At 41.8% G+C, this 27,679-nt stretch overlaps 1 long non-coding RNA gene across 2 annotated transcripts in view; it reads right to left on the reverse strand.

Annotated features, from left to right (window-relative positions):
- LOC133260573 (uncharacterized) overlaps window positions 1-27,679 on the reverse strand; it is a 306,515-nt gene that overhangs the window by 166,999 nt on the left and 111,837 nt on the right. For both annotated transcript variants that reach the window (XR_009740868.1, XR_009740872.1), the window contains exons 3-5: window positions 20,029-20,237; window positions 16,057-16,212; window positions 1,077-1,200 (exon numbers count right to left, since the gene is read on the reverse strand). This is a non-coding gene — a long non-coding RNA (uncharacterized LOC133260573). The remainder of the gene's footprint in view (window positions 1-1,076; window positions 1,201-16,056; window positions 16,213-20,028; window positions 20,238-27,679) is intronic.

Raw genomic sequence — 27,679 nt, forward strand, 5'->3', positions numbered from 1 at the left:
AGTCTTAACCACTGGACTGCCAGGAAATTCTCTCCTGATTTTGAAAGAAAGCAACACATCACTGTGGCTCCTACAAGTGTCCCAGGCCCCAGGCACTGAGTCTATGGGAGAAACTGGCCCCACCTCCCACCCCCTGGAGCAGGGCCAACCCTGCAGCCACCACACACGCCTCTGCCAGTTTCTGACACCTTCTGGGCAGGTGCCCAAAGGGCCAGGTCCTGAGAGTGAACAAGTGCCAGCCACCATCCCCCCAGGCCCACCACTGTGTCATGCCGGTCCACCCTGCTCCCCACTGCCCTGCTCATGGCACTGACCCAGAAGTTAGATGCAACTCATCCTCGACTCAGCCCACCCTGCGAGGCCCAGAGCTTTGATCCCAGGCCAGGCGTGTCTGCCTGGTCTCTTTCTCACTTACAACCATTCCCTCCAGAGAGTTTCCTTATGCAGAAAGGATGTCCACCATGGGGCTGAATCCCAGAGTGGGCCAGCTTACAAGTAAATGTGCCACCGCTAACAACTCTCTTTGGCTTCCTCTGTCACCAACAGGCCATTCTGGAGGCCCTGCAGAGCCCTGCTTGGACAGCAGGCACAGGAAGCCCAAACTTGTGCCTTTGTCACTTTTCCTGGCTCCTCCTCCCCAGTCTGTTCCCAGAAAACTCCTTCTGTTCCCTGAGCCTCTCCATCTGGAGGGATGGGAAAGGGAGACTGTCAGACCCTCTGAAGGGACTTCCAGAAACTGCGGTGGGGAGACAGACTTTGACAAGAGGACCACACAATGGAGGCCTCAGGGAATTTACATTTCCTGCGTGTGATTAAGTATCCGACAGGCTGAAGGGAGAGCTGACAGAAGGAGGCCTGGCCAGGAGAGTCTGCAAGGCTCAGGACAGTGCCAAGACCCATTAGCCTGCAGGGGGTGGTGCAGTGGGTGGGGTTCAGGCGACCATCACTCCTGGGTCCTACCCCTCTCTCTGTCCCTCTCCATCTCTGGATCCCTCAACCCTTTCAAAACTTCTACAAAGAGTCAATCTACAAGTAGTTATCAGATCTCTTGTTCATTCATGCATTTGTTCACCTACCTTTTTCCAAGTTCAGGATGTGCCCTGTGCTAGAGGCCAGAAATGCAGACATGAACCAGGTGTGGCCCTCAGCAACAAGTGGACCGGGGGACACTTCAAGCAGGGAACAGCTCAATAAGGTGACCTGGTGAGAGCATCAAGGGAAGAAGGTTAGTTCTTCCTGAAAGTGGGGCTCAGCATCAGGAAAGGCTTTAAGGAGTGTATTGCTTTGCTAGGGCTTCCATAACAAAATAGCACAGTCTAGGGGGCTTAACAGAGAAGGCAATGGCAACCCACTCCAGTACTCTTGCCTGCAAAATCCCATGGACGGAGGAGCCTGGTAGGCTGCAGTCCACGGAGTTGCTAACAGTCAGACACGACTGAGAGACTTCACTTTCACTTTTCACTTTCATGCATTGGAGAAGGAAATGGCAACCCACTCCAGTGTTCTTGCCTGGAGAATCCCAGGGACAGCAGAGCCTGGTGGGCTGCTGTCTATGGGGTGGCACAGAGTCGGACACGACTGAAGCGACTTAGCAGCAGCAGCAGCAGCAGGGGGCTTAAACAACAGAAATGTATTTCCTTGCCATTCTGGAGGCTAGAAGTCAAAGATCAAGGTGTAGGCAGGGTTGTTTTCTCCCAAAGCTTCTTTCCCTACCTCGCAAGTGGCCTTTCCTTATGTATACACATCCTCGATATCTCTACGTATATCCAAATATAAGGACACCAGTCAGACTGGGTTAGGGCCCACCCTAAGTTCTCAGTTTAATTTAATCACCCCTTTAAAGATCTTATGTTCAAATACAGTTCCATTCTAAGGCTCCAGAATTTAGAGCTTCAACATAGGAATTCAGAGGAGACACAATTCATCCCATAACTCAGAGGCTGTCTTTGGCTGTGCCTTGAAAGCAGAGCCGGAAATAGCCAGATGCACAGAACAGGGACCTACTCTTGATGTCAAGCTCAGCAGAGCAAAGACCCAGAGAAATTAAACACCTGTCTCCTTTGGGGAGTGGCAAGAGTTCTGATGAGTGGAAACACAGGACAGAGGTCAGAAGAAAATGCCACCGCATTCAGGAAGGCTGTGTGTTTCCTGGCAGTTGTGCACATGCCAGTGGACAGTGGCTTAGAGTTCAGATTCTGAGAGTCCTCATGTGTAGACTGACTGCACACAAAATCTTATTTATTGAGATTAAATCTTATTCATTAAGATTAAATAAAATAAAGGTCATTAAATACCTAGTGTTTAGAACAGACATTTAGCACTCTTAGATGGGGTGCTTTCCTTCCCCACTTCTGTATTTCTTTACACCTTTCGGTGACCATACATTAGTTTTAAACTGAAAACATCAGCTTATAAAATAGTAGAGGCAGCAAGCGCTGAGGAATTTAGAAGGGTGAGAAAATCCATTCCATGCTGCTGTCTAATCATCAAGAATTTACTGGGTTTAGTTCTCTGCTCGGAGGGGGACAAAAATCTAAGGCAGGCTCCTGCTGCAGTGGAGTTGACAGCTCATTTGGGAATGTTCCTCAGAAGATGAGCCCACCCCCAGGAGGCTGGCAGGGGTGATGCAATTGTAATCACGGCCCTCGATCCTCTAACCCCCAGGAGGCACAGTACTCAGAACTGGTAGCTGAATCAAAGCATGAGGGACAGAAATGACTTAAAAGACCTCCCAGAAAGTGGCTGACAGCCAGAAGCTCTCTTGGAAAGGGCTCAGAGCTCACCTTCAGATTTTCTTGAAATTGTAACTGAACGAAAGCTTGGAAAATCTGAGTGTTCCGGTCTCTGAGAGGGTTGTGGATGGAGCTGTGAGCTTGGAGCCAGAGGATCAAACCCGAGTTCTGGCTCTGCCTTTTCTAAGCTGGCAACTCTGGTGGAATCCCTGGTCAATGAATCTTTCTGAGGGATTGATTCCTTCATCTCTGAAATCAAGAGCAGGTTACGATCCACTTCCATCTGCCTTACTATCAAATAGGGCAATGGAAGAGAACACGCTCTGAGACCCCAAAGTTCTACACACCCTTAGCGGTCCTCCAGAAGGGCAAGGCCCTTGGGCTTCCCAGGGTGGAAGTGCAAAGACATCTCCCTAGTCCCAGCATGAGTGAACGTGGAAAGTGTCCAGTTGCTGGTGGGAACAGACTGCCCGAACTCTCCGGCTGGGTTCTGTGTGTTGTCAGTACTGCCCAGGTCATTCCACTGTGAGACCAGAGTTGAGAAGCACAGCTTATAGGCCAAACTGACCAGGCTGCTTGACTCCTTCACCAAAACACACTTCCTTCCACAGTTGCCATGGTAGAGGAATATCTCTCTTCCCAAAACACTTTCTCAACAGTCAAAGCCTTCCACTTAATCACAAGGGCTCTGGGTCTCAAAATCTACTGTGTGCAAGACACACCAGAGATACTTGTTCAAGAGGAAGAGGCCTGGGCTTAGGCCTAACCCTAACCACCCCCAACCACTCCTACAGAGATTCTGATTCAGTCAGTCTGAGAAGTAGCTCAGGAAATCTCCATTTAATCACATATAGTATAAACACATGTTTGCCAACAAGGGTCCATCTAGTCAAGGCTATGGTTTTTCCAGTAGTCATGTAGGGATGTGAGAGTCGGACTATAAAGAAAGCTGAGCACCAAAGGATTGATGCTTTTGAACTGTGGTGTTGGAGAAGACTCTCGAGAGTCCCTTGGTCTGCAAGGAGATCCAACCAGTCCATCCTAAAGGAAATTAGTCCTGAATATGCACTGGAGGACCGATGTTGAAGCTGAAACTCCAGTACTTTGGCCACCTGATGTGAAGAGCTGACTCATTTGAAAAGACCCTGATGCCGGTAAAGATTGAAGGTGGGAGGAGAAGGGGACGACAGAGGCTGAGATGGTTGGATGGCATCACCAACTCAACGGACATGAGTTTGAGTAAACTCCGGGAGTTGGTGATGGACAAGGAGGCCTGGTGTACTGCAGTCCATGGGGTCACAAAGAGTCAGACCGAGCTGAGTGACTGAACTGAACTGAGTGTAACGAGAATTCATTGGACTCAAAAGAGAAAAAAACAAACTCAGGGAGGAGCCAAGATGGTGGAGGAGTAGGACGGGGAGAACACTTTCTCCCCCACAAATTCATCAAAAGAGCATTTAAAAGCCGAGTAAATTCCACAAAACAACTTCTAAATGCCGGCAGAGGACATCAGGCACCCAGAAAAGCAACCCAAGTCTTCCAAAGGAGGTAGGAAAAAATATAAAAGACAAAAAAAGAGACAAAGAGGGAGGGACGGAGTTCCGTCCCGGGAAGGGAGTCTTAAAAAGAAGTTTCCAAACATCGGGAAACCTTCTCACTGCCGAATCTGTGCTGAACTTTGGAAGCACAGAGGGCAACATAACAGGGAGGGAAAATAAATAAACAATTAAAACTCACAGATTGCGAGCCCTACGGTAACTCCCCCAGCGGAGAAGCAGCACAGACGCCTGCACACGCCATTAGCAAGCTGGGGCTGGGCAGGGAGACGCATCGCCGGCTGCATCGCTTAGAGTAAGGACCTGGTCTGAATACCCTGAGCACTATCTGAGCAAAATAATCTGGGTTAGCAAACCAGACTGTGGGATATCTATCACGCGAAAAGCCAGCCCTAACCTAAGACACCGCCAGGCCCGAGCACCGAACAAAGGACTGAACAGAGATAGCCTGCTGCAGACCTTCCCCCTCCGGTGACACACAGCCAGAGCCGGAAGGGGGCAATCACAGCCCCAGAGAGACATTATCTATACAACTGTAAGCAGGCTTCTTTGCTAACTAAAACTTCTTGGGGGTCTGGATGGTCAACATCTCCCTGAGAAGGTGTGCCGGTTGTACACCTAGATAACCGAGCGGCAGGGAGGCGGTGAGTCGCAGCAATCGCGCTCACCAAACACCTCATCACCTGAGCTGCTCGGACCTGGGAAGGGCACAAAACGCAGGCCCAACTGTGTCTGCGCCTCTGGGGACTGCCCGAGTGCCTGAACCTGAGCAGCTTGGACCTGGGAGGTGCAGGCAGCCCAGGGCCGACCACGGATGGTTCCCAGTGGAACAACCTAGAGTCTGAGCAGTGTGGGCAGGAAGGCTTCACGTGCCGTGAGCGGGGGCAGACCCAGTGTGGCTGAGGCACTGCGAGCACGCGCCAGTGTTACTTGTTTGCAGCATCCCTCCCTCCCTCCCCACAGCGCGACTGAACAAGTGAGCCTAAAAAAAAAAAAAAAAAACGTTTCCTCCACCGTCCCCTTTGTGTCAGGGTGGAAACCAGACACTGAAGAGACCAGCAAAGAGAAGAAGCTATAACAGAGGGAACCGCCTTGGAAGCTACAGGCAATAGATTAAAACCCTGTGGTTAGTACCGGCTACATAGGAAGGGACCTATAGGTCTTGAGAAATACAAGTCGGACCAAGGAACTAGCCAAAAATGAGCTGAACCCACAATACTCACAACAAAACCAGAGAAAGTCCTCGATATATTTTTGCTATTTTTACGATCATTCTTTCTTTTTTTTTTTTTCTAATTTTATTTTATTTTTAAACTTTACATAATTGTATTAGTTTTGCCAAATATTAAAATGAATCCGCCACAGGTATACATGTGTTCCCCATCCTGAACCCTCCTTTCTCCTCCCTCCCCATACCATCCCTCTGGGTCGTCCCAGTGCACTAGCCCCAAGCATCCAGTATCGTGCATCGAACCTGGACTGGCAGCTCGTTTCTTACATGATATTTTACATGTTTCAATGCCATTCTCCCAAATCTTCCCACCCTTTCCCTCTCCCACAGAGTCCATAAGACTGTTCTATACATCAGTGTCTCTTTTGCTGTCTCGTACACTGGGTTATTGTTAGCATCTTTCTAAATTCCATATATATGCGTTAGTATACTGTATTGGTGTTTTTCTTTCTGGCTTACTTCACTCTGTATAATAGGCTCCAGTTTCATCCACCTCATTAGAACTGATTCAAATGTATTCTTTTTAATGGCTGAGTAATACTCCATTGTGTATATGTACCACTGCTTTCTTATCCATTCATCTGCTGATGGACATCTAGGTTGCTTCCATGTCCTGGCTATTATAAACAGTGCTGCGATGAACATTGGGGTACACGTGTCTCTTTCCCTTCTGGTTTCCTCAGTGTGTATGCCCAGCAGTGGGATTGCTGGATCATAAGGCAGTTCTATTTCCAGTTTTTTAAGGAATCTCCACACTGTTCTCCATAGTGGCTGTACTAGTTTGCATTCCCACCAACAGTGTAAGAGGGTTCCCTTTTCTCCACATCCTCTCCAGCATTTATTATTTGTAGACTTTTGGATCGCAGCCATTCTGACTGGTGTGAAATGGTACCTCATAGTGGTTTTGATTTGCATTTCTCTGATAATGAGTGATGTTGAGCATCTTTTCATGTGTTTGTTAGCCCTCTGTATGTCTTCTTTGGAGAAATGTCTATTTAGTTCTTTGGCCCATTTTTTGATTGGGTCGTTTATTTTTCTGGGATTGAGCTGTAGGAGTTGCGTGTATATTTTTGAGATTAGTTGTTTGTCAGTTGCTTCATTTGCTATTATTTTCTCCCATTCTGAAGGCTGCCTTTTCACCTTGCTAATAGTTTCCTTTGATGTGTAGAAGCTTTTAAGGTTAATTAGGTCCCATTTGTTTATTTTTGCTTTTATTTCCAATATTCTGGGAGGTGGGTCATAGAGGATCCTGCTGTGATGTATGTCGGAGAGTGTTTTGCCTATGTTCTCCTCTAGGAGTTATATAGTTTCTGGTCTTACGTTTAGATCTTTGATCCATTTTGAGTTTATTTTTGTGTATGGTGTTAGAAAGTGGTCTAGTTTCATTCTTTTACAAGTGGTTGACCAGATTTCCCAGCACCACTTGTTAAAGAGATTGTCTTTAATCCATTGTATATTCTTGCCTCCTTTGTCAAAGATAAGGTGTCCATATGTGCGTGGATTTATCTCTGGGCTTTCTATTTTATTCCATTGATCAATATTTCTGTCTTTGTGCCAGTACCATACTGTCTTGATAACTGTGGCTTTGTAGTAGAGCCTGAAGTCAGGTAGGTTGATTCCTCCCGTTCCATTCTTCTTTCTCAAGGTCGCTTTGGCTATTCGAGGTTTTTTGTATTTCCTCATTCTTTCTTTCTTTTTTTTTTTTTTAATTTTTTAAAAAAAATTTAAGTCCTCTATTATTCCTTTAATTTTCACTTTTATAACCTATTACTTTGCAAAAAAGAAGAGACCCTATTTTTTTTTCTTCAGCAAACTTCACATATATATTTTTTATAATTTTTTGACCTTTTTTTTTCTTCTTTTCTTTAACATTGTATTTTTGAAATTCCAAACTCTACTCTAGATTTTTAATTTTAGCTTTTTGGTATTTGTTATCAATTTTGTACCTATAGATTTTTTATAATTTCTGTGACTTTTTTTTTTCTCTGTTCCTTTCTCTTCTTCTTTTATATAACATTGTATATCTGAAATTCCAAACTCTACTCTAGATTTATAATTTATGCTTTTTGGTATTTGATATCAATTTTGTACCTGTATTTTCTTTATAATTTTTGCGACATTGTTTGTTTTTGTTTTTTTCTCTCTTTCTTTTTCTTCTTCTTTTTTTTAACATTGTATTTTTGAAATTCCAAACTCTACTCTAGATTTTTAACTTTTGCTTTTTGGTATTAGTTATCAATTTTGTACCTATATTTTCTTTATAATTTTCGCGACCTTGTTTGTTTTTGTTTGTTCGTTTTTTCTCTCTTTCTTTTCCTTCTTCTTTTCTTTAACATCGTATTTTTAAAATTCCAAACTCTACTTTAGACTTTTAATTTTTGCTTTTATGTATTTGTTACCAATTTTGTACCTTTAAGAACCCAGTCTTCAGTACTCATTTTTCACTAGGGAATGAGATTACTGGTTTAACTGCTCTCTCTTCTTTTGGACTCTCCTTATTCTCCACCAGGTCGCCTGTGTCTCCTCCCTAACCCCTCTCTACTCTACTCAACTCTGTGAATTTCTGTGTGTTCCAGACCATGGAGAACACATAGGGAACTGATTACTGGCTGGATCTGTCTCCCTCCTTTTCATTCCCCCCTTTTATCCTTCTGGCCACCTCTATCTCCTTCCTCCGTCTTCTCTTCTCTGTATAACTCTGTGAACATCTATGAGCGGTCCAGTTGTGGAGTGCACATAAGGAAGTGATTATTGGCTAGCTCACTCTCTCCACTATTGATTCCACCTCATCTCATTCGGGTCACCTCTAACTCCTTCCTCCCTCTTCTCTTCATGTAACACTGTGAACCTCTCTGGGTGACCCGCATGGTAGAGAAACTTTTCATCTTTAACGTAGATGTTTTATCAATGGTGCTGTATAGAAGGAGAAGTTTTGAAACTACTGTAAAAATAAGACCAGTAACTGGAAGCAGGAGGCTTAAATCCAAACCCTGACTCCAGGGAACTCCTGACTTCAGGGAACATTAATTGACAGGAGCTCATCAAATGCCTCCATACCTACACTGAAACCAAGCACCACACAAGGGCCAACAAGTTCCAGGGCAAGACATACCAAGCAAATTCTCCAGCAACACAGGAACACAGCCCTGAGCTCCAAGATACAGGCTGCCCAAAGTCACCCCAAAACCATAGACATCTCATAACTCATTACTGGACATTTCATTGCACTCCAGAGAGAAGAAATACAGCTCCACCCACCAGAACACCGACACAAGCTTCCCTAACCAGGAAACCTTGACAAGCCACCTGTACAAACCCACACACAGTGAGGAAATGCCACAATAAAGAGAACTGCACAAACTGCCAGAATACAGAAAGGACATCCCAAAATCAACAATTTAAACAAGTTGAAGAGACAGAGGAATACCCAGCAGAGAAAGGAACAGGATAAATGCCCACCAAACCAAACAAAAGAGGAAGAGATAGGGAATCTACCTGATAAAGAATTCCGAATAAGGATAGTGAAATTGATCCAAAATCTTGAAATCAAAATGGAATCACAGATAAATAGCCTGGAGACAAGGATTGAGAAGATGCAAGAAAGGTTTAACAAGGACCTAGAAGAAATAAAAAAGAGTCAATATATAATGAATAATGCAATAAATGAAATTAAAAACACTCTGGAGGCAACAAATAGAATAACAGAGGCAGAAGATAGGATTAGTGAATTAGAAGATAGAATGGCAGAAATAAATGATTCAGAGAGGATAAAAGAAAAACGAATTAAAAGAAATGAGGACAATCTCAGAGACCTCCAGGACAATATTAAACGCTACAACATTCGAATCATAGGGGTCCCAGAAGAAGAAGACAAAAAGAAAGACCATGAGAAAATACTTGAGAAGATAATAGTTGAAAACTTCCCTAAAATGGGGAAGGAAATAATCACCCAAGTCCAAGAAACCCAGAGAGTCCCAAACAGGATAAACCCAAGGAGAAACACCCCAAGACACATATTAATCAAATTAACAAAGATCAAACACAAAGAACAAATATTAAAAGCAGCAAGGGAAAAACAACAAATAACACACAAGGGAATTCCCATAAGGATAACAGCTGATCTTTCAATAGAAACTCTTCAAGCCAGGAGGGAATGGCAAGACATACTTAAAATGATGAAAGAAAATAACCTACAGCCCAGATTATTGTACCCAGCAAGGATCTCATTCAAGTATGAAGGAGAAATCAAAAGCTTTTCAGACAAGCAAAAGCTGAGAGAATTCTGCACCACCAAACCAGCTCTCCAACAAATACTAAAGGATATTCTCTAGACAGGAAGCACAAAAATGGTGTATAAATTTGAACCCCAAACAATAAAGTAAATGGCAATGGGATCATACTTATCAGTAATTACCTTAAATGTAAATGGGTTGAATGCCCCAACCAAAAGACAAAGACTGGCTGAATGGATACAAAAACAAGACCCCTACATATGTTGTCTACAAGAGACCCACCTCAAAACAGGGGACACATACAGACTGAAAGTAAAGGGCTGGAAAAAGATTTTCCATGCAAATAAGGACCAAAAGAAAGCAGGAGTAGCAATACTCATATCAGATAAAATAGGCTTTAAAACAAAGGCTGTGAAAAGAGACAAAGATGGTCACTACATAATGATCAAAGGATCAATCCAAGAAGAAGATATAACAATTATAAATATATATGCACCCAACACAGGAGCACCACAGTATGTAATACAAATGCTAACAAGTATGAAAGGAGAAATTAACAATAACACAATAATAGTGGGAGACTTTAATACCCCACTCACACCTATGGATGGATCAACTAAACAGAAAATTAACAAGGAAACACAAACTTTAAATGATACAATAGACCAGTTAGACCTAATTGATATCTATAGGACATTTCATCCCAAAACAATGAATTTCACCTTTTTCTCAGGCGCACGTGGAATCTTCTCCAGGATAGATCACATCCTGGGCCATAAATCTAGCCTTGGTAAATTCAAAAAAATAGAAATCATTCCAAGCATCTTTTCTGACCACAAGGCAGTTAGATTAGATCTCAATTACAGGAGAAAAACTACTAAAAATTCCAACATATGGAGGCTGAACAACACGCTGCTGAATAACCAACAAATCACAGAAGAAATCAAAAAAGAAATCAAAATTTGCATAGAAACGAATGAAAATGAAAACACAACAACCCAAAACCTGTGGGACACTGTAAAAGCAGTCCTAAGGGGAAAGTTCATGGCAATACAGGCACACCTCAAGAAACAAGAAAAAAGTCAAATAAATAACCTAACTCTACACCTAAAGCAACTAGAAAAGGAAGAAATGAAGAACCCCAGGGTTAGTAAAAGGAAAGAAATCTTAAAAATTAGGGCAGAAATAAATGCAAAAGAAACAAAAGAGACCATAGCAAAAATCAACAAAGCCAAAAGCTGGTTCTTTGAAAGGATAAATAAAATTGACAAACCATTAGCCAGACTCATCAAGAAACAAAGGGAGAAAAATCAAATCAATAAAATTAGAAATGAAAATGGAGAGATCACAACAGACAACACAGAAATACAAAGGATCATAAGAGACTACTATCAACAATTATATGCCAATAAAATGGACAACGTGGAAGAAATGGACAAATTCTTAGAAAAGTACAACTTTCCAAAACTGGACCAGGAAGAAATAGAAAATCTTAACAGACCCATCACAAGCACGGAAATTAAAACTGTAATCAAAAATCTTCCAGCAAACAAAAGCCCAGGTCCAGACGGCTTCACAGCTGAATTCTACCAAATTTTTAGAGAAGAGTTAACACCTATCCTGCTCAAACTCTTCCAGAAAATTGCAGAGGAAGGTAAACTTCCAAACTCATTCTATGAGGCCACCATCACCCTAATACCAAAACCTGACAAAGATCCCACAAAAAAAGAAAACTACAGGCTAATATCACTGATGAACATAGATGCAAAAATTCTTAAGAAAATTCTAGCAATCAGAATCCAACAACACATTAAAAAGATCATACACCATGACCAAGTGGGCTTTATCCCAGGGATGCAAGGATTCTTCAATATCCGCAAATCAATCAATGTAATACACCACATTAACAAATTGAAAAATAAAAACCATATGATTATCTCAATAGATGCAGAGAAAGCCTTTGACAAAATTCAACATTCATTTATGATAAAAACCCTCCAGAAAGCAGGAATAGAAGGAACATACCTCAACATAATAAAAGCTATATATGACAAACCCACAGCAAACATTATCCTCAATGCTGAAAAATTGAAAGCATTCCCTCTAAAGTCAGAAACAAGACAAGGGTGCCCACTTTCACCATTACTATTCAACATAGTTTTGGAAGTTTTGGCCACAGCAATCAGAGCAGAAAAAGAAATAAAAGGAATCCAAATTGGAAAAGAAGTTAAACTCTCACTGTTTGCAGATGACATGATCCTCTACCTAGAAAACCCTAAAGACTCCACCAGAAAATTACTAGAACTAATCAATGATTATAGTAAAGTTGCAGGATATAAAATCAACACACAGAAATCCCTTGCATTCTTATACACTAATAATGAGAAAACAGAAAGAGAAATTAAGGAAACAATTCCATTCACCATTGCAACAGAAAGAATAAAATACTTAGGAATATATCTACCTGGAGAAACTAAAGACCTATACACAGAAAACTATAAAACACTGGTGAAAGAAATCAAAGAGGACACTAACAGATGGAGAAATACACCATGTTCATGGATTGGAAGAATCAATATAGTGAAAATGAATATACTACCCAAAGCAATTTATAGATTCAATGCAATCCCTATCAAGCTACCAACGGTATTCTTCACAGAACTAGAACAAATAATTTCACAATTTGTATGGAAATACAAAAAACCTCGAATAGCCAAAGCGACCTTGAGAAAGAAGAATGGAACGGGAGGAATCAACCTACCTGACTTCAGGCTCTACTACAAAGCCACAGTCATCAAGACAGTATGGTACTGGCACAAAGACAGAAATATAGATCAATGGAACAAAATAGAAAGCCCAGAGATAAATCCACGCACATATGGACACCTTATCTTTGACAAAGGAGGCAAGAATATACAATGGATTAAAGACAGTCTCTTTAACAAGTGGTGCTGGGAAATCTGGTCAACCACTTATAAAAGAATGAAACTAGAACACTGTCTAACACCATACAGAAAAATAAACTCAAAATGGATTAAAGATCTAAACGTAAGACCAGAAACTATAAAACTCCTAGAGGAGGACATAGGCAAAACACTTTCTGACATACATCACAGCAGGATCCTCTATGACCCACCTCCCAGAATATTGGAAATAAAAGCAAAAATAAACAAATGGGACCTAATTAAACCTAATTAATTAAAAGCTTCTGCACATCAAAGGAAACTATTAGCAAAGTGAAAAGGCAGCCCTCAGAATGGGAGAAAATAATAGCAAATGAAGCAACTGACAAACAACTAATCTCAAAAATATACATGCAACTCCTACAGCTCAACTCCAGAAAAATAAATGACCCAATCAAAAAATGGGCCAAAGAACTAAATAGACATTTCTCCAAAGAAGACATACAGAGGGCTAACAAACACATGAAAAGATGCTCAACATCACTCATTATCAGAGAAATGCAAATCAAAACCACTATGAGGTACCATTTCACACCAGTCAGAATGGCTGCGATCCAAAAGGCTACAAGCAATAAATGCTGGAGAGAGTGTGGAGAAAAGGGAACCCTCTTACACTGTTGGTGGGAATGCAAACTAGTATAGCCACTATGGAGAACAGTGTGGAGATTCCTTAAAAACTGGAAATAGAACTGCCTTATGATCCAGCAATTCCACTGCTGGGCATACACACTGAGGAAACCAGAAGGGAAAGAGACACGTGTACCCCAATGTTCATCGCAGCACTGTTTATAATAGCCAGGACATGGAAGCAACCTAGATGTCCATCAGCAGATGAATGGATAAAGAAAGCAGTGGTACATATACACAATGGAGTATTACTCAGCCATTAAAAAGAATACATTTGAATCAGTTCTAATGAGGTGGATGAAACTGGAGCCTATTATACAGAGTGAAGTAAGCCAGAAAGAAAAACACCAATACAGTATACTAACGCATATATATGGAATTTAGAAAGATGCTAACAATAACCCAGTGTACGAGACAGCAAAAGAGACACTGATGTATAGAACAGTCTTATGGACTCTGTTGCAGAGGGAGAGGGTGGGAAGATTTGGGAGAATGGCATTGAAACATGTATAATATCATGTATGAAATGAGTTGCCAGTCCAGGTTCGATGCACGATACTGGATGCTTGGGGCTAGTGCACTGGGACAACCCAGAGGGATGGTATGGGGAGGGAGGAGAGAGGAGGGTTCAGGATGGGGAACACATGTGTACCTGTGGTGGATTCATTTTGATATTTGGCAAAACTAATACAATTATGTAAAGTTTAAAAATAAAATAAAATTAAAAAAAAAAAAAACTCAAAACTCAAATCTTTTGTGTTCCTACTAAAACAATGAGTAATCTTAGCCTTCTGTCAGCAAGAATAACAACAGTAACTATTGTTTATTGAGACATACCATATTCCAGGACCATAAGGACAGTGTCTGGAGTCTTCCTAAGAGCTGTGGCATGCTATTCTGGGTTCATGCATGAACCAATCAAATTGCCAGTACCTCCCCCATGGGGAGAGGGAGGAGTCAGAGGAGGATATGTGACTCAGTTCCAGCCAATCAGGTTCCTCCTTCTGGGAGCCAGCCTTGAGTGGAGACAGGTTGGGGCCAAGGGCAGGTGCTGCCTGTTTTCCCAGAGCTGAATGTGTGAGCCAGCTTTTCCTAAAACTTGGTTTTGTTCTTTTTCCCATTTCATGAGCTACCCAATAGGCTACCTATAGGTCTTTTTCTGGATTACATTAATCAGAGTCAGTTTCATTTATTACAATAAGAAGTTAATGAAGTGTTCATTTTATAGGCACAGGACTGAGTGGAAGTAAATGATTGACCCAAGGTCTCCACAGCCATAAGAAGGCAAAGCAGATGCACAGCCAAGCATGTGTGGCTTCGTGTGATATTGTACCCCTTCCATCCTCCTGGGAGCTCAGAAAACTTAGAGGAGGAAAAGGAAGGGAATTTTTAAAAAATAAATATATATGCTTTGAATGGTATGAAGAGAAATTTAAAAGTTACTATTAACTTCCACACTCTATAGGTTTAAAAAGATTTAAAAGCTCCCAGAGACCTAGACTAATTGTTAAATTTATCCATTTCTATTAAATGTCCCAAGGAACTAACTTGCAAATCTCTTACTAAATTATGTATTACATTACAACACATGGTAGAGTAAAAAAGAGGCAAAGAAATGCAAACAGTGGTTCCAGTCCGGAAAATGCAAAAAAAAAAAAAAAAACATTCTGGCAAAATAACAATCAGGAGCAGAATTCACCACCACTTTGACTGAGTGTCTATTTTATTTGATTAAATTATTGACTTTTTGGATTTCATGGGTCCTAGATTATAAACCTAAAATCATAAAACAGAAGCTTGACTGGCCAAAAATTTCACCAAGCCATCCTTCTGAGCATTAAATCTTCCCACTCTTGTTCTAGAACAGATGGCTTCCCCTACTTCCTCTTTCTTCTTCTTCTTTCCAACCATACACATGAGACTATCGGGGGATGGGGGGTGGGGAATCTATATTCTACTCCACCATATGATTTTTGTTCTGCTGTTTACCACAGCACAAAGCCGAGACCAAGCAAGTATTGTGACTAAATAGAAACTAGTGTAGCAAAATTTACTTTAAAAACATTCACAGCCCCTATTCACTGAGTTTTGACTATTTCAAACTGACCTTTTTGGAGGATTCCAGGCAGCCTTTTCATGCCTAATATCCCCAATGTAGCCCCCATACAAATGCCCCTCAATGATGAGCCCTTGGCCACGTTACAGGAACGCTGCTTCACTGCACTTCTAGGCCAGTAGGTTTGTTGGAGAACCACTAACCCCACTTCTGGGCATTTAGTCTAAAAACATTACCACCAATGTTTAATGATCAAATATTTAGCTCTAAGGCTATTCATCATAGTATTGCTTACGATAGAAGAAAAAATGGAAACAATGGAAATGTCTCAAAATAAAAGATTAATTCAATATATTATGGCATAATCATTATAAAAATATGGTTAAAGAAGAGTTAAATATTCATTAGAAAAATGTTCATGGAAATGTTCATGAGATTGTTAAATTTAAAAAATCTTACAGAAAAGTATGTCTGGTATGATTCCAATTTTGTAAATATATATTACCTATTTCCTCCTCCCCAAAAGATTGGAAGGATACTCACCAAAATAGAAAGGATGGTTATCTCTTAGAATTACAATTATAAATTATTTTTATTCTATTTTCTTATTGGTCCATATCCCTTAAAGTTTAAAAAGAGAGAATTTTTTTAAAGCCTACCATTGGGTTGGACTCAGAATGTCTAAGTTGATTATGTTGACTGTTCCCAGGCAGATCTCAGTTAGCTGTTAATATCCCCCAGGACTGAATTTTCTGATCCTTAACTGCACTCTGAGAAGGCCATTCGGATGATGTCAGGTATTGTCATGCACAAAGCTGTGGAGAAAGAGTCCACAGAGAAAAGTCTATAAATTGAAGGGATTTAACAATAAGAGATTAAAAATTGCTATTGGTCTTATTTCTGTTCATCATCGTCTTGATTTGTAATAGAATGATTTCTCCAACTTTTCAGTGTCTCTTAGAGTTTTGTGTTTAGATGACTTCCAAATAATTTAATCTGACAAGCAGATGTTTTTGGTTTAAAAAAAAAAAAGTGAGAGGGAAGAAAAAAGTAAAAGAATTGGCATAGGTATAAAACGTAACTGGTCAGAGTTAACAGGTGATTTGTAAAGCTTTGCCAACTCATTTTAAAAATAAGAAAATTAGTCAGATGCAAGTAAAAGGTATTGATTTGAAGACAGTCTCTAGTCTGTCTAGAAGGAGCATTACCACCTTGGTGGCCTAAAGCAGGTCTGACAGAAATGAGGAATTACGTCTCCCTCAGGTTCCAAATCCATTCTCAGCTCTATCACCAGGCATCCTGAAACAAGAGGTTGTTTCAAAAGATGTGAAGAATTACTTTCTTAACATAATTCAAGGTCCACAGATTATTGAAGACACCATCTTGGTTTTGACACAATCTCCCAATGCATCTCATGTATCAATAGAGACTCCCCCTTCTCTCTCTGCCTCTGTCACAAAGACGCAAAGGAGCAAAAGGAAGTTGTTACTTTGGGCTGTGACTCCACTCCACAGTCCACTAATGTGGTCAGCCAGGTATTCAAACTCTTAATGCCATTTACCACAACAGCTAACGGCTCTGTGTTACCATTAGAGTAATTTCAGAATAAGCACTTCATAAAAACACCTTTTATATATCAGGAAGCATGATAGGCATTAAGGAAACGAAGATATAACTACATGCATATTCCTGCCCTCAAGAACCTCATACTCAGAGATCAGAAATGGAGGAAGGAAATCAGAGGCTGAAAGTCTCCATTTAAATATCATTATACCAAAAAAAAATTATTATGCAAATTTTTTTCTGATTTGAGCAGTGTTTTCTGTGCTATACAGTAGGTCTCTGTTTGCTTCCCATTTTAAATACAGCAGTGTGTATAAGAATTTGAAAAAGAATAGATACATGTATATGTATAACTGAATCACTTTACTGTACACCTGAAACTACCAGAACATTGTTCATGTAGATATTTAATGTATGTTAAGAAGGCTGAGCACCAAAGAATTGATGCTTTCAAACTATAGTATTGGAGAAAACTCTTGAGAGTGCCTTGGACTGCAAAGAGATCAAACCAGTCAATCCTAAAGGAAATCAACCCTGAATATTCATTGGGAAGACTGATGCTGAAGCTGAAGCTCCAATACTTTGGCCGCCTGATGCAGAGCTGACTCATTGGAAAAGACCCTGATGCTAGGAAAGATTGAAGGCAGGAGGAGAAGGGGATGACAGAGGATGAGACGGCTGGATGGTATCACCAACTCAAGGCACATGAGTTTGTGCAAGCTCTGGAGAGATGGTGAAGGACAGGGAAGCCTGGCATGCTGCGGTCCATGGGGTCTGCAAAGATTCAGACACGACTGAGTGACTGAACAACAAAACGTATGTTAATGTGTAGATACTTCAATAGAAAATAAAATTTAAAAATAAAATAAAAATAATTAAAGGATATCTACTGTATGTCACAAAAAGTGCTGTATACTTGATATACGTAACCTGCATTTCTACATGTACATGGGTGACAAGTGAATTTTCTGTAATAGTGATAAGTAAAACTTGCTTCTTCTTGGCACAGTGGAGAACAACAACAACAACAAAAAGCAAATAGCTATGAAATATCCGCATCTTGACATCTCAATGGAAACTCTGAAATAGTTCTCTTTTTTTAGATCACTTTTCATAGACCTAAGATCTTGGATAATTTGGGGATATTCTTATGTGTTCTCTATATCACATTTGTTATATAGCCCAAATGGTCTCCTGGCTTCATAGCCCAATTTCAGGATCCCAGGGCACTCAGTCCTCTCTGCCATTGTCCTCTGAGGAAGGGGAAAGGCTGGTTCCACCTCTATTTGCTGCCTTCCAACTACCACCATTACCCTTCTTCCCTATGGGCAGTCTGCCTCCCACAGCAGAGACTGCGGCTTGGTCAGCCTCTCTTGCAGCAGGGTGAGCAAGTGATCCCATTTTGGGCCAGAAGTGTAAGAAAAATTCTGCTGAGAACTCCTGGGAAAAGCATTTTTTCCCTTACAAGAAGAGTCACACAGAAGTAGAGCTTTTTTCCCCCACAAGCTTCCCTTCCTTCTGAGGACATAATTGTAGGACAATTTGGAGCTGCAGCAGCCATCTTTAAGCCATGAGGAGAAACATTGTTAATTTACTGTGGATGGGAGGGCAGAAAAAGAGATAGAGCCTGGGAACTTGAACTACTGCATGAACCCTGTATTCACTTACTTCTTGACTTTTTAAGTGAGATGTTAAGTGTCTATTTTTTTTTCAAAAAACTTTTATTTGCAAGTTCTGCCATTTACAGCTGAAAGCATTCTATCCAAAAAGTTCCACATTCCCCTCAGACCTCAGAGCCTTCCTCCCCTCCTTCAAATGACTTTCCATTATTCAAAGCATAAATAACTTCCCAGTCTTACGAATAACTTTTGAAATACTTCACCAATTTTTGGGCCTCCTGGAAAATAATGAACAAGCATTTCCCCACCTCTCTGAAAGCTTTCTTGTGATTTAAAAAAATAAAAGTCTTTACCTATTGCTGTGTAACAAACCATCACAAAACTTAATAGCTTAGAATGACAATGAATTACAATTCTCTAGGTCAGTAATTTGAGCTGGGCTCAGCTGGGACAGCTTATGGATATCTACTTTCTAAGATGTCAGCTGGAGTCATTCACTCTGCATTTTCAGTCCATTGTTAACCCTCATTTGACAGGTCAGCTGAAGGCTGGCTGATCCAGGATGGTCTTGCTTACATGTCTGAGATTTGACCTGTCAGTGAGAATGACTCGGTTCTCCTTCATGGCCTCTCAAGCAGGCAGCTCAGCTTCTGCACATGGCCGCTGAATTCCAAGAAGGTAAGACTCAAAGTCCCTGAGGTCTGAGCATGGAAGTCACACATAACTTTCCTGCACTATTGGCTAGAACATGTCAGAAGGCCAGCCCAGCTTCAGGATGTCTGGAAATAGGCTCCACCTCCTGATGAAAGAAACTTTCACTAATTTCTGGCCAAGTTTAATCTATCACCCAAGACACTTGCAGTCCCCATAGTTTAAAATTGTCAGAAATGTAAATACAATTCTCTAATGGCAATAAAAAAAAATGTTAGTTGTATACACTGATCACAGAGCTACATATATGTTAATGTGTTCATGAATACAAATATGTTGACTAAAAAGGAAGGAAAGGAGGAAGGCAGGTATATTAGTTATTTTCCAATTTGAAAGCTAAGACTACAAAACAAAATTAAACAGTCTTAGAAAGAAAATTCGGAGAAGGCAATGGCACCCCACTCCAGTACTCTTGCCTGGAAAACCCCACAGACAGAAGAGCCTGGTAGGCTGCAGTCCATGGGGTCGCTAAGTCAGACACGACTGAGCGACTTCACTTTCACTTTTCACCTTCATGCATTGGAGAAGGAAATGGCAACCCACTCCAGGGTTCTTGCCTGGAGAATCCCAGGGACGGGGGATCCTGGTGGGCTGCAGTCCATGGGGTCGCACAGAGTCGAACACGACTGAAGCGACTTAGCAGCAGCAGCAGCAGCAGAAAGAAAATTTGCTTATTTTTCCCCAAAATTTGTGTTTCTAGATAAATTAGAATTATTATTCTATTTAACCACAGATTACCTTTGCAAAACTTTGCTACAGCAGTTCTCAAACTGGCTGTTATTAAATCTCGCAGAGAAGCTTCAGCCCCTGAAGATGCTGATGCAATTGGTTGAGGATGGAAAATCATTTATTTGGTGTATGTCCAGCTGTTTCAGTTCTGCCCCCAGTCCACAGAGGATGCACCCTCTCTGAATCTCAGGCCTTGGAGCATCAGTTTTCTGACTTTTCTGTTGAATTCAAGGCACAGTTTGGGTTCCAAATTAAAATTACATTTTCTGTGGTCATCTGACCCCAGAATTATTTACTTGGGCCCTGATAAACAATCCTTGTACGATCCTTCTAAATTCTTCATTTAGAGGTTGTGAAATGGTAGCCCACAAGCTAAAAATAACCCAACTTTTATCTGACTTGCATATACACTGGTAACCCAAACAATACATTCTAAAAAGTGGGGGAGGAGTTAGGTGCCCACATTTATTAATCAGGAGGTTTTACCTTAAGACCAGAATGAGGTTTCCCTTGAAAACACTGAAGATCTGATAACACACAGCAGAGCTAATAGCCTCTACTCAGCAGGGGCCCTAATGCTCAGTCCCGGCAGTATTTATACCTGGATGCTTTCACTCATTTACATTACCTGTCTCAATTCTGTAAACATTTACGTTTACATACTTACATAAGTAAGTGTTATTCGCTCAGTCGTGTCCAACTTTTTGGAACCCCATGGACTGTAGCCTGCCAGACTCCTCTGTCCTTGTAATTCTTCAGGGAAGAACAGGAGAGTAGATTGCCATGCCCTCCTCCAGGGAAACTTCCCGACCCCGGAATTGAACCTCTGTCACCCCCAATGCCGGCAGATTCTTTACCATCTGAGCCATCAGGGAAGCCCTACATACACCCTTCAGTTCAGTTCAGTCGTTCAGTCATGTCTGACTCTTTGCAACCCTATGAACGGCAGCACGCCAGGCCTCCCTGTCTATCACCAATTCCCGGAGTCCACCCAAACCCATGTCCATTGAGTCGGTGATGCCTCCAACCATCTCATCCTCTGTCGTCCCCTTCTCTTCCTGCCCTCAATCTTTCCCAGTGTCAAGGTCTTTTCCAATGAGTCAGCTCTTCCCATCAGGTGGCCAAAGTACTGGAGTTTCAGCTACAACATCAGTCCTTCCAATGAACACCTAGGACTGATCTCCTTTAGGATGGACTGGTTGGATCTTCTTGCAGTCCAAGGGACTCACAAGAGTCTTCTCCAACACCACAGTTCAAAAGCATCAATTCTTCAGTGCTCAGCTTCCATTATAGTCCAACACTCACATCCATTCATGACTGCTGGAAAAACCATAGCCTTGACTAGATGGACCTTTGTTGACAAAGTAATGTCTCTGCTTTTTAATATGCTGTCTAGGTTGGTCATAACTTTCCTTCCAAGGAGTAAGCGTCTTTTAATTTCATGGCTGCAGTCACCATCTGCAGTGATTTTGGAGCCCCCCAAAATAAAGTCAGCCGCTGTTTCCCCTGTTTCCACATCTATTTGCCATGAAGTGATGGGACCGGATGCCATGATCTTCATTTTTTGAATGTTGAGCTTTAAGCCAACTTTTTCACTCTCCTCTTTTACTTTCATCAAGAGGCTCTTTAGTTCTTCTTCACTTTCTGCCATAAGGGTGGTGTCATCTGCATATCTGAGGTTATTGATACTTCTCCTGGCAATCTTGATTCCAGCTTGTGCTTCCTCCAGCCCAGCATTTCTCATGATGTACTCTGCATAGAAGTTAAATAAGCAGGGTGACAATATACAGCCTTGACGTACTCCTTTTCCTATTTGGAACCAGTCTGTTGTTCCATGTCCAGTTCTAACTGTTGCTTCCTGACCTGCATACAAATTTCTCAAGAGGCAGATCAGGTGGTCTGGTATTCCCATCTCTTTCAGAATTTTCCACAGTTTATTGTGATCCACACAGTCAAAGGCTTTGGCATAGTCAGTAAAGCAGAAATAGATGTTTTTTCTGGAACTCTCTTGCTTTTTCAATGATCCAACAGATGTTGGCAATTTGACCTCTGGTTCCTCTGTCTGTTCTAAAACCAACTTGAACATCTGGAAGTTCACAGTTCACATATTGCTGAAGCCTGGCTTGGAGAATTTTGAGCATTACTTTACTAGTGTGTGAGATGAGTGCATTTGTATGGTAGTTTGAGCATTCTTTGGCATTGCCTTTCTTTAGGATTGAATGAAAACTGACCTTTTCCAGTCCTGTGGCCACTGCTGAGTTTTCCAAATTTGCTGGCATATTGAGTGCAGCACTTTCACAGCATCATCTTTCAGGAATTGAAATAGCTCAACTGGAATTCCATCACCTCCACTAGCTTTTTTCATAGTGATGCTTCCTAAGGCCCACTTGACTTCACATTCCAGGATGTCTGGCTCTAGGTGAGTGTGAGTGATCACACCATCATGATTATCTGGGTCATGAAGATCTTTTTTATACAGTTCTTGTGTGTATTCTTGGCACCTCTTCTTAATAACTTCTGCTTCATTTAGGTCCATACCATTTCTGTCCCTTATTGAGCCCATCTTTGCTTGAAATGTTCCCTTGGTATCTCTAATTTTCTTGAAGAGGTCTCTAATCTTTCCCATTCTATTGTTTTTCTCTATTTCTTTGCATTGATCACTGAGGAAGGCTTTCTTATCTCTCCTTGATATTCTTTGGAACTCTGCATCAAATGGGTATATCTTTCCTTTTCTCCTTTGCTTTTTGCTTTTCTTCTTTTCACAGATATTTGTAAGGCATCCTCAGACAGCGATTTTGCTTTTTTGCACTTCTTTTTCTTGGGGATGGTCTTGAACACTGCCTCCTGTACAACATCACGAACCTCCGTCCATAGTGCATCAGGCACTCTATCAGATTTAGTCCTTTAAATCTATTTCTCACTTCCACTGTATAGTCATAAGGGATTTGATTTAGGTCATACCTGAATGATCTAGTGGTTTCCCCCACTTTCTTCAATTTCAGTCTGAATTTGGCAATAAGGGGTTCATGACCTGAGCCATAGTCAGCTCCCGGTCTTGTTTTTGCTGACTGTATAGAGCTTCTCCATCTTTGACTGCAAAGAATATAATCAATCTGATTTCAGTGTTGACCATCTGGTGATGTCCATGTGTAGAGTCTTCTCTTGTGTTGTTGGAAGAGGGTGTTTGCTATGACCAGTGTATTTCCTTGGCAGAACTCTATTAGCCTTTGCCCTGCTTCATTCCGTACTCCAAGGACAAATTTGCCTGTTACTCCAGGTGTTTCTTGACTTCCTACTTTTGTATTCCAGTCCCCTATAATGAAAAGGAGATCATTTTGGGTGTTAGTTCTAGAAAGTCTTGTAGGTCTTCATAGAACTGTTCAACTTCAGCTTCTTCAGTGTTACTGGTCTGGGTATCGACTTGGATTACCATGATATTGAATGGTTTGCCTTGGAAATGAACAGAGATCATTCTGTCATTTTTGAGATTGCATCCAAGTACTGCATTTCTGACTCTTTTGTTGACTATGAGGGCTACTCCATTTATTCTAAAGGATTCCTGCCCACAGTAGTAGATATAATGGTCATCTGAGTTAAATTTACTGATTCCAGTCCATCTTAGTTCACTGATTCCTAGAATGTTGATGTTCACTCTTGCCATCTCCTGTTTGATCACTTCCAATTTGCCTTGATTCGTGGACCTAACATTCTAGGTTCCTATGCAATATTGCTCTTTACAGCATCGGACCTTGCTTCTATCACCAGTCACATCCACAGTTGGGTATTGTTTTTGCTGTGGCTCCATCCCTTCATTCTTTCTGGAGTTATTTCTCCACTGATCTCCAGTAGCATATTGGACACCTACCGACCTGGGGAGTTCATCTTTCAGTGTCCTATCTTTTTGCCTTTTCATACTGTTCATGGGGTTCTCAAGGCAAGAATACTGAAGTGGTTTGCCATTCCCTTCTCCAGTGGACCACATTCTGCCAGACCTCTCCACTGTGACCCAACCATCTTGGGTGGCCCCACACAGCATGGCTTAGTTTCACTGAGTTAGACAAGGTTGTGGTCCATGTGATCAGATTGGCTGGTTGTATGTGATTGTGTTTCAGTCTGTCTGCCCTATGCACCTTAGTCTAGTTCAATACCAGCTATCATTTTATGATGGAAGATTCTGAGTCCTAGAATCTTGGGTAGCATGGGTGGTACTGAGGTTTTACGTTGTACCTGGCAGCACACCTACGTTATTTCTTTCAGTTTTCATTTCAACCCTGGAGGAAGGCTTTACTGTGCGTGTTAGTTGCTCAGTCGTGTCCAACTCTTTGCAAACCCATGGACTGTGGCCTGACAAGCTCCTCTCTGTCCCTGGAATTCTCCAGGCAAGAATGCTGGAGTGGGTTGCCATTTCCTTCTCCAGGGGATCTTCCCCACCCAGGGATCGAACCCAGGTCTCCTGCATTGCAGGAGATTCTTTACCATCTGAGCCACCAGGGAAGCCCTGAGGCTTTAATAGGCCCATTTTATAGACCGTGGAACTGAGGCTCAAAGAGATTGAGTAACTTGCCCACAGGCACATATAGCTGTTAAAAGATGGAGCTGATACTCAAACCCAGATTTTTGTGGGTTTAAAACCAGTCTATTTATGCTCCTTCATGACCATACTTGCCCACCATGATGACTGCTTTTTCTTATCTCTAATCTTTTCTCACCTCTTCTGCCCCCTCACCACCCATTTTCCCTCTGCATTAGCACATACCAACATTTCCTGTCTCCTCTCTCACACCTCATATTGTCTGATCCTGTCCAGCAACTTCAGTTCCCTATTAGTCCCAAGGCCCATATTTCCATATCTTATAGTGTATCACAGTCATAAAATGACTTGTTCTGTGGCAGGAAGGAGTCCAATTACCACCCATATAATTGGCAAAAGAGAGTCATTCATCACCATGGTCGTGGTATAGGAGGTCATCAGAGCAATTCCATCTGTTGGACATTTTCCTGTTTGTTTCAGGCACCCTTCATCACACTCCTTTACAGATCCCAGTGGACTCACTGGGACATTTCACAAGGTATCAGATACATACGTTGAGGACTGTTAATAGCAGCCAAGGAGCAGAAATCATTATGTGAGAATAAAATGAACTGCATAAAATGCACTTTTGGAATCATAGACTGGAAAAGGGTGAATTTTTTCCCCTCCAAGTGACCTGTAGCTGAGGCCCAGTGGAGTTACTATCATGTATAGAGGAAATCCTATAAATATGAAAAATAACATGAGGGGAGTCCCATTGCCTTGCTACTTGAACCAATCTTCCCACATTGTGTGTTGATTTTCTCTGTGTCATTCAAGAGATGTGTCATTCAAGAGACAGTTAGTGGTTTTCCAGGGAGTAAACTTTTCCCTGTCAGGTTGGGAAGGCAAAATATGATGGCCTAATCTTTCCTGTTTAAATCAAATAATTTGGTTTGAGTTTGATTAGACTCTATGCTTTCAGAACAGAACAGGATAGAATAAAATAGATTTCTAGAGGGAGAGTGTCTAGTCCAGAAATCCCATCCTGGTGCTTGCCTCTCGGACCTGACTCTCAGATGTCTGAATTACACAATTACAAGGGTTTTGTAAAAATGAGTCCTGGTTACCAACACTTAAAACTCAAGTGAATTCACTTTTTTAAAGTCATTTTCTGGCCTTTCTTAAAAGAAAAGCTTTAAAATCTGGCAATATTGAGCCAGCACGCCTGTGACAAGAGTTGGCTGGAGCTGTAGAGCAGCTGACCCCTCGGACACAAGGGAGCCACTCCCCGAAGTTTAACGCAGCCCCCTCCCCAAGCACAATTGTCTCCGCAACTCTCAAGCCAACGGGAAGCTTCTGCTTTACTCATTTATATTTTTGACTTGCAGAAAATTTAGGTAACATGCCCATGGTCATTCATTCATTCAATTTATTTAACAGGCATTTATTGAGGCACAGACTGTGCCAGGTACCAGGGACACAACAGTGGACACAACAGCCTACAGTCCTGGTCCTGCAGGACCGCATCCAGGGAAAGACACAGGCAGTGAACACGACCAGGACGATATACAGTATGACAGACGGTGGTTAAGTGCCCTGGAGAAAAATCAGGAAGACAAAGGGGAGAGACAGTGATGAAGAGTCACAATTCTAAGTGGGATGATGAAGAAGGCTCCTCTAGCAAGGTGAGTGGCATTTAAGCACAAGCTCAAAAGATGTGAAGGAGGGAGCCATATGCAGTTTTAGAAGGAGAGAATTCCAGGCAAGAAGAGCAGGACTTGGGAAGAATGTAATACACTGGCACCACTACTAGGACTTAAAGCAGGGCCAAGCTGTCCTTCCAATTAGAGATGATGCCACCGCCCATTAACCCTCAGCAGAAGTTCTAGGATATGCTTTTCCAGAACACCTGTCATCTATTTTCTCATGGAAACCCAAAACATCCTAAGTGAAAATACAGATTTATGCCAAAGATAAAATGGGTAGAGATTATTCACTTTACCCAGGGCTTCACAATAGGAGCCTTTTATTCAGGAAACTCCCCTAGCACGTATAAAATGGTTTTTGCATTGAAAATTGTGATTCTCACAATTTTTCAAAAGCCTATTTATTGCACAAAACTAGGAACCCCTATAGAGCAGATGGATTTAGGGTTGAGCCAGCCATACTCCCTTTGCAGCTCCTAGGGTCTCCCCACATCTCCTTATCCAGTGTCCTTTGCCAGCTGCCAGCTAAGGTTAGAAGCATGACCCTCAGTGGGAGCCAGCACCAAGTGACAGGCTGGGCTGGACTCCACAGTCTGAGGCCTCTAATGCCAAAAGCACTGGGTGCTGACCCCCAGCTACTGTCCTAGCTGCTGTTACAGCCACTCTGCCCCCTCCCACTTCACCCTACCTCCAAAGTGGTGAGGTTGTTTCATTGTTGTTGTTGTTGTTGTTTTAAGTTAGAGGTTATTATTTTTCAGATTCAAACAATACCCCATTTGGAAGATATAGAAAACACAAAAGAGAATGAATAGGTTTTTACAAAACATCCATAATCCCATCATCTAGATAAAACCATTGGTGTCCAGCCTGGCTGGCTACTCATTATTGAAATTGTAGGCATTTAGATTGATCAGAGGTCAAAGCGTCTGCCTGCAATGCGGGAGACCTGGCTTCCATCCCAGGGTCGGGAAGATCCCCTGGAGAAGGAAATGGCAACCCACTCCAGTATTCTTGCCTGGAGAATCCCATGGACGGAGGAGCCTGGTAGGCTACAGTCCACAGAGTCGCAAAGAGATGGACATGACTGAGTGACTTCACTTCACTTCACTTCAGATTGATCATCATCTTCTGTGTCTCCATAAGCTTTTCTGCCATGATGCCATTTCCCTCAAGAATGCTAGAAGCAAAGGCTTGGATGTGGATAACCACAAAGGTAGAAAGGATGGAGATCAACATAAACTGGCCAATTCAATTTAAGCTGCAAACATCCGTGTCTAATCAGCTGGGCAGATGCTGAACCTATAGACAGAGTGAGGAGGCTTCCTAGACATGCAGGTGCACCTTCGGAAATGTGACTTCAGGCAGAGGCTGGGAACCACCTTACCCACGAGAGAGATTGCAGGAGAGAGCAGTAACAGCATTGTAAAAGGTAGGAAGAGGA

Source organism: Bos javanicus, chromosome 2 (genome assembly GCF_032452875.1).
Source record: "Bos javanicus breed banteng chromosome 2, ARS-OSU_banteng_1.0, whole genome shotgun sequence".
Taxonomy (NCBI): Eukaryota; Metazoa; Chordata; class Mammalia; order Artiodactyla; family Bovidae; genus Bos; species Bos javanicus.